This window comes from Elephantulus edwardii, unplaced genomic scaffold, assembly GCF_000299155.1.
Source record: "Elephantulus edwardii isolate Elephantulus edwardi_28Jun2011 unplaced genomic scaffold, EleEdw1.0 scaffold00184, whole genome shotgun sequence".
Taxonomy (NCBI): domain Eukaryota; kingdom Metazoa; phylum Chordata; class Mammalia; order Macroscelidea; family Macroscelididae; genus Elephantulus; species Elephantulus edwardii.
The window spans coordinates 1531436-1539265 of NW_006399934.1; positions in this window are offsets into that span (position 1 = coordinate 1531436).

Consider the following 7830-nt stretch of genomic DNA (forward strand, 5'->3'; position numbering starts at 1 on the left):
TTGGTTCAAGTATAAGTTTCATATTAGCATGATCAAGTGTTCTGGGATTCCCATTCTTCTCAGAGCCAGCCACAGTTTGTTATGATCCACACAGTCAAACTCCTTTGTATAATCAATGAAGCACAGATAGACATTCCTCTGGTACTCCCTGCTTTCAGCCAATATCCATCTAACATTAGCTACAATATCCCTAGTACCACAACCCCTTCTAAACTCAACCTGGACTTCTGGCATTTCTCTGCTGATGTGCTATTCCAGTCGTTTTTGGATAATCTTCAGCAAAATCTTGCTTGCATGTGAAATCAATGATATTGTTCTATAGTTTCCATGGTTCAAAATTGGGAGGGGCGTATGCCAGGGATGTGTCCTGTCTCCATACCTTTTCAACCTGTATGCAGAACAGATCATCTGGGAGGCTGGGCTCATCAGGATTGGTGGAAGATCCATCAACAATCTGCGTTATGCAGATGACACAACCCTCCTTGCTGAAACTGAGGAGGACCTGAAGCACTTGCTGCTGAGGGTCAGGGACTGCAGCCTTCAATATGGATTGAGCCTCAATGTCAAGAAGACAAAGATTCTCACCACTGGACCAATTGGCAGCATCAGGATGGATGGTGAAGAGAATTGAGATTGTTCACAGCTTTAGTTTGCTTGGCTCCACAATCAACACTCTTGGCACCAGCAGCCAGGAAATTAAAAGACGTATTGCCATGGGGAAAGCTGCTGTTAGGGACCTCTCTAAAGTACTCAAGAGCAACGGTGTGTCTCTGGAGACAAAGGTGTGTCGGGTACAGGCCATGGTCTTTGTAGTGACTTGTTATGCATCAGAGAGCTGGACAATGACCAAGGAGGATAGAAGGAGAATTGATGCTGTTGAGCTTTGGTGTTGCAGAAGAGTGCTGAAGGTGCCATGGACTGCTAAGAGAACAAACAGATTCATCCTGGAGAGGGTTAAACCGGGCTGCTCCTCGGAGGCAAGGATTCTGAGGCTTCGTCTGACATACTTTGGTCATGTTGTAAGGAGAGACCGGTCCTTGGAGAGGGACATCATGCTTGGGAGGGTGGAGGGCAGGCGCAGGAGGGGAAGGCCCTCTGGGAGATGGATAGATTCGGTGACTGGGGCAATCGGGATGAGTGTGTCGGAGGCAATGAGATTGGCACAGGACAGAGCAGAGTTTAGAGCTGTTGTACATAGGGTCGCTATGAGTTGCAAGCGACTCTATGGCACATAACAACAACAACAACAACAACTTGGGTAACAAGGACATTAAATCTCAATTCTGGCTGCATAATTGAAATAACCTAAGGATTGTATTGAAATGTGGGTGTTTTTAAAAATAAAAAGACTAAAACTCTTATTTTCCAATTAGTCACTCTAGTCATATTTTAAGTTTTCAAGAGCCATATATGCCTGCTGATTTTTTTTTTTATAAAAGATGTGTTCAACAATGTTTGGTGATCACCTAAGATGCCAACCATCCCTTCTTAGATTGTGTGACATTGAGATTATTGGTAGACCTTAGTGGAGGTTGTTTAATGGGTTGAGGAGGAATAGAGAAGTCAGATGGGAGTAGATGAAGGTATTCATGGGAAGTGGGGAAATGGAAATAACAAGTACAAATAAATCTTTTGACAACTGTGACCATGACACAGAAGAGAAAAATATGTGGTACCTGGAAAGTGTATGTTTTTTTAAGTATACTTTTCATTCAGTAAAATATATAAATATTAAGCACACAGTTCAATTAATGAATTTTTAAATATTTTTCTATTTTTAAACTACTTCCTAACAAAAGCATAACATTATTTTCAGAAATTCCCACTTTTTACTCCGTCTAGTAAATACTTTAACTAAAGGTAATCTTCTCCTATCTTCTAAGGGCATAGGTTAGTTCTACTGTTTTTAAAGTTTATATACAGTTTATATAAAACTCATTACCCAAATGGGTTTTTTTAATCTTGTTTTGTTCAGTCATTTTATGTCATGTAACAATAAGGTGTTTTTTATCACAGTATAGTATTCCACTCAGTGAATATACTGTGGTTTATTTACCCATTCTACTATTAATGTACAGAATATTTCCAGGTTTTGTCTAGAGTTAATAATTAAATGAATATTTTTGTACATGTATTTTGAAGGATATATGTATTAATTTCTTTTGGATATTTACCAAGGAGTGGAATAGCTGGGTTATAGATTAATTTTTTAGTAGCTACTACCCAACAGTATTCTAAATGGTTATATGAATGCATACTCCTATCAGCTATGGAGAAGAGTTCCATTTGCTTCACTTTTTTGCCATTATCAGGCAATGACAGTGTTTTTCTTTCTAACCATTCTGGTGGATGATTATGGCATTTCATTGTGTGTTTGATTTTTATTTCCCTGATGACGTAGTGGAGTAGCACATCTTTTTGGTCTCTTTGTTGTTGTTGTTATCACTGAGTCAGCTCCACCTCTTGACAACTTCATGTACAGTCCAAAACATTGCCTGGTCCTGTGCCACCTTCATGATTTGGGTGCGGTTGTATTTATTGTTGTGGGTACTATCTATTCTGAGTGCCTTTTAACCTAAGGAGTTATCTTTCAATACCATATTAGACAGTATTATGTTGTGAATTCATAGGGCTTTCATTGGCTAATTCTCTGAAATAGACTGCCAGCCTTTTCTTCCTAGTCTGTCTTAGTCTAAATTTCTGAAACTTGTCCATCATGGATGGATAATGGCATAGTTTCCAGCATCACAGCAACATGTAAGACACCACAGTACAACAGACTGGCAGAAAAATGGTAGATTGACTCTTTAGGTATATGCTTTAGTGAAGTGTTTGTATAAATGTTTGTTGTTGTTATGTGCTGTCGAGTTGCTTCCAACTCGTAGCGACTCTATGTACAACAGCCCTGAAACCTGCTCTATCCTGTGCCAACTCTACTGTCTCCAACACACCTACCCTCATCACCCCAGTCACTGTCAATCTATCTCATCGATGTTCTCCCTTCCTTTCTCCATCCCTCTCCCAGGACCAGTCCCTCCTTACAACATGTTCAAAGTATGTCAGACAAAGCCTCAGAATCCTTGACTTCAAGGAGCAGGATGGCTTCACCCTCTCTAGGATGAACCTGTTTGTTCTCCTGGCAGTTCATGGAATAATCTAAACTCTTCTCCAGAATCACAGCTCAAAGGCATCAATTCTTTTTTTTTATCATCCCTAGTCATTGCCCAGCTCTCTGACACATAGCAAGCAATTGCGAAGACTATGGCCTGCACCAAGGGCACCTTAGTCTCCAGACTGACGTCTTTGCTCATCAGTACTTTGGAGAGGTCCCTGACAGCCGACTTTCCCATTTCCCAATGCAGTTCGTCCATTGATTTCCTGGCTGATGGTACCAAGAGTGTTGATTGTGGAGCCAAGCAAAATAAAGCTGTTAACAATCTCAATCTTTCCACCATCTATCATGATGCTACCAATTGTTTAGCCAATTTTTTTAAATTGAGATTTTAATGAAAGTTTGTAGAGAACTTGGATTTCCATTTATTTGCTGTTGCACATTTGTAATATCCCCCCCTCCCGCCCAGTCCACTTTATTATGCAGCTCTTATTCTGGACTGTTGTCATGCAAATAATACCTAATCATATATCCCCTCCTGCACTGTCCCTCTCTAAGGACCTGTCCCTCCTTACAACATGTCCAAAGTATGTTAGATGGAGCCACCCAGTTTAACCCTTTCAAGGATGAATCTGTTTGTTTTCCTAGCAGTCCATGGTACTCTCAAACTCTTCTCCAGCACCACAGCTCAAAGGTATCAATTCTCCTTTTCTCCTCCTTGGTCATTGTCCATTTGATGCATAACAAGTGATTGCAAAGACCATGGCCTGTATCAGACACACCTTCGTCTCCAGAGACACACCATTGCTCTTCAGTACTTTAGAGAGGTCCCTAACAGCAGACTTTCCCATGGCAATGTGCCTTTTAATTTCCTGGCTACTGGTGCCAAGAGTGTTGACTGTCGAGCCAAGCAAACTAAAGCTGTGAACAATCTCCATCTCTTCACCATCCATCTGCTAATACTAAGAGTGTTAATTTGTCAGAACTTTTTATTCTGGATTTCAGACTTTCAACAGATATTTTCTCATGCCTTTTGTATTTTTCACATCTTTCCTCCAGTCTGTGACTTTTTATTTGTCTTAACACTATGTTTTAATGAACACAAATTATTAATTCCAGTGAGCTGCAGCATGCCAACTTCTTTTTGTTACTTGAACTGTATGTATGTCCCATTAAAAAAAACCCCTTTTCTTAGTTCAAGTCATGAAGACTTCACCTCATCTTTTCTTCTGTAAGGTATTATTCTGAAAGTATTATTTCACATTTCATATTCTATTTCCAAGTGATTTCTATATGTGGATTTGAGGTAGAGATCAGCTAAATTTTTTCCATGTGAACCTTTAACAACCTTAGCATCATTTATTGAAACAATAATCTTCTCCAAACAACTGTCTTTTCTCTACCCAACTGCAGTGATATCAAGTGGCCACATGTGTATGGGTGTGCTTTCTGCCTTCATTCTTTTTCATCCATCTCTGCACATTCCTATATGGTTATGTTTATTGTAGTTTTGTAAGTCTTGACCTGGAAGAGAGTTTTGTGTGTTGTGGGTTTTGTTGTTGTTGTTATTTAAAATAAAATTTTTCTTTTATACTGGTTTATTTACATTGTTTTTCCACACTGGCTCTTTCCCATTTCCTTTACCTAGCCCTCCCTCCACTCATCAAATTGTGTGAACCATGATTAACCACGACACCCCTGGGACCTCGCCCAACCTCATCCCTCTGCTCCCACCCTGCCCCACCTTGGATCCTCATACACATTCTACAATAATGGTCTTATACAGTATTTGTCCTTATGAGACTGAATTCACTTAGCATACTGCTCTTCAGTACCTCCCAAGTTAGGTAGTAATTTATAAAATCATTGCTCCTGCATGCTGCATAGTAGTCCATCATGTGAACATACCATAATTTCTCAATCCATTTGATTGTGGTTGGATATTTGGGCTGTTTCCATGTTCTTGCAATGGTGAATAATGCTGCTATGAACATTGGTGTACATGTCTCCATTTGTGCATCAGTTCTCATTTTCTCGGGTTATATTCCAAGCAGTGGAATGGCTGGGTCATATGGGATTTCTATGTTCAGCTTTCTGAGGAAATGACAAACTGCTTTCCAGAGTGGTTGTACCATTTTACAATCCCACCAACAATGTATAAGAGTTCCTATCTCAGTACATCCTCTATGACATTTATTACTTGCTGTCCTGTTAAACTTTGCCACTGCTACTGGAATGAGGTGGTATGTCATTGTGGTTTTGAATTTCATCAGAAGAGAGTCTTTGTTTACATGGCAGTTTGCTGTTATTTTTGTCATGTGCCATCAAGTCTCTGCAGGACTCATAGCGACCCTATGCAGAATAGCTCTGAACCCTATCCTATCCTGAGCCCCTCCTCCAAACCTATGCTAGGGCCTTAAGATATCATATACATTGACAAGAAGCAGGCTGGAGCTAAGATGACCGTATAAAATGAGTTTGGCTTTGCTAACGGGGCCCTCTCTCAGAGCAGGAACCTAAGAAAGACTGACCTTTTCCTCACCTTCGGACTTCAATACACCTACCCCCTACTCCGCAGTTACATTCAAGGTCTTCCTCTCCTGCACTGTCTCTCTACCCTTCCAAGCATAATGTCCTTCTCCAAGAACTTGCCCCTTCTAGCAACATGTCCAAAGTATGTGAGACAGTACTTCAAAATCCTTGCCTCCAAAGAGCAACTTTTGTTTCACATTCTCCAGGACAGGCCTGTTTGTTCTCATGGCAGTTATGGGAAAAATAGAAGCTCACATAAGGTCTTCAGGTGGTATCAGTCTAGCAGATAAGGAGTTGCAAAGCCAACACAAAGGCAGGCAGTTTGAAATCCACCTGCAGCTCCTCAAAGATGGGCAGTCTCCTTCATGTGATTTATAGCCTATGGAAACCCGCTGGAGGATCAGCTGTGAGTCTTTTTTGACTCCATGGCAATGAATGAGACGAACCAAAAGATTGATGGTTGAAATCTACCCAGTGGCGCTGCAGTGAAATTAGCCTGGCAATCTATTTGCATAATATTAGTCATAGAAACCTCACACAGTGCAATTGAACTCTGAAACATAATGGATTGCCATAAGTCCAATTTAAAGGCAACCTTTAAAAAAAAAACAACACACACACACAAATCCCCAACCAAATAACAAACAAAAAAGCCAGCTGACAGTAGCATTGAGGGGAAAGATCTGACTGAGAATAAGGTGTTTAGTAATGAATCCAGAATAGCTCTAAATGAAATTAAGAGCTCCAAGATTGCGAGCTAGGTGGGTTGTTATGTCAACCCAGCCTCTTCCTCCCAGGACATGGATTAATTGATGCATGTTGAGTTTATGAAGCTGCTGTTTTGTGACTTGCTCTACTCATACTTTCTAAGAGGAAAAAGTTGCTTCTGAATCAAAGATGCCCCAAACTAAACATTTTTTTCTTAAAAAAAGAGAATAAGGTGCTTAATAAAAGAATTAGGAGGATAATTTATACTTGAAGTCTTCTGAGAAGTCAGTAGGAGCTGGGACGTGAGTGCTGATGGAAGGACTAGTTTAGATAGCCATTTGCTAATCCATTCAACATGAATTTGCTGCATGGTCTTGAGTGCCATGCACAGGAATATAGCGGTGCCAGAACAAATGGGGTCCCGGTTCTCACAGAGATCCCACTCCAGCAATGAGAGAAAGACAGCAAACAAACAGGTGATTTAGAAACAAAAGTACCTGTTGTGAAGAACATAGCAGGCTATTTGGTGGAGAGTGATGGAAGACTGCTTTCAGTTGTGAACTAATCTCAGTGTGTGTTAAGATTTAAACAAGAAGGAACCAGCCTCTGAGAATCAAGCAAAGAACATTTCAGACAGAGGGAACATCCTTAGGCTAGTGCAAGCTTATAGTGTTTGTGAAAACTAGCATGGCTGAAGCGGTAAAAAAAAACAACAACCAAACACATCCAAATATTCAACAGGGTAAAAAGGGAAGCCACAGATTCAGAAAAAAAAATTGGTAATGACATGTCTGATTAGAGACTTATATCTAGAATTTCTAGAATACTTGAGCACCATAACAAGATAAAGGCAAACATCCCAATTGACAAATGGGCACAGGATATGAACAGACACTTCACCGAAGAAGACATTCAGATGGCTATAACAAACACATGAAGAAATGTTAAAAATCCCTAGCTCTAAGAGAGATGCAAATCAAAACAACTATGAGATATCCTCTCACCCCAGTAAGAATAGCAATATTTAGCAGAACAGCAAACACCAAATGCTGACGAGGTTGTGGAGAAACTGGAACCCTTATTCACTCTTGGTGGGAGTGTAAATGGTACAACCACTGTGGAAGGCGGTATGGAGCTTTCTCAAAAAGTTGCAAATAGAGATAATACCATTTGACCCAGCAATTCCACTACTGGGAATTTACCCTAAAGACACCATAACTGCTACCCAAGCAGATATATGCACACCTATGTTTATTTTTTTTTCTATAATTATATTTTATTAATTTTCATAAACATTTACAGAGATTTTGGGCTTCCACTCATTCACTGTCGCACCATTCTCTCCACCCTCCTCCCAGTTTGTTCTTGTCCAAATGCCATAGTGCTTGTCAAAGCCAGTTCTGATTAATCTTCTTTGTCAGTGTGTCCTTTGCCATTCCCTATCACTCCTCCCTGAGAGAGACTTCACCCTGAGTCAT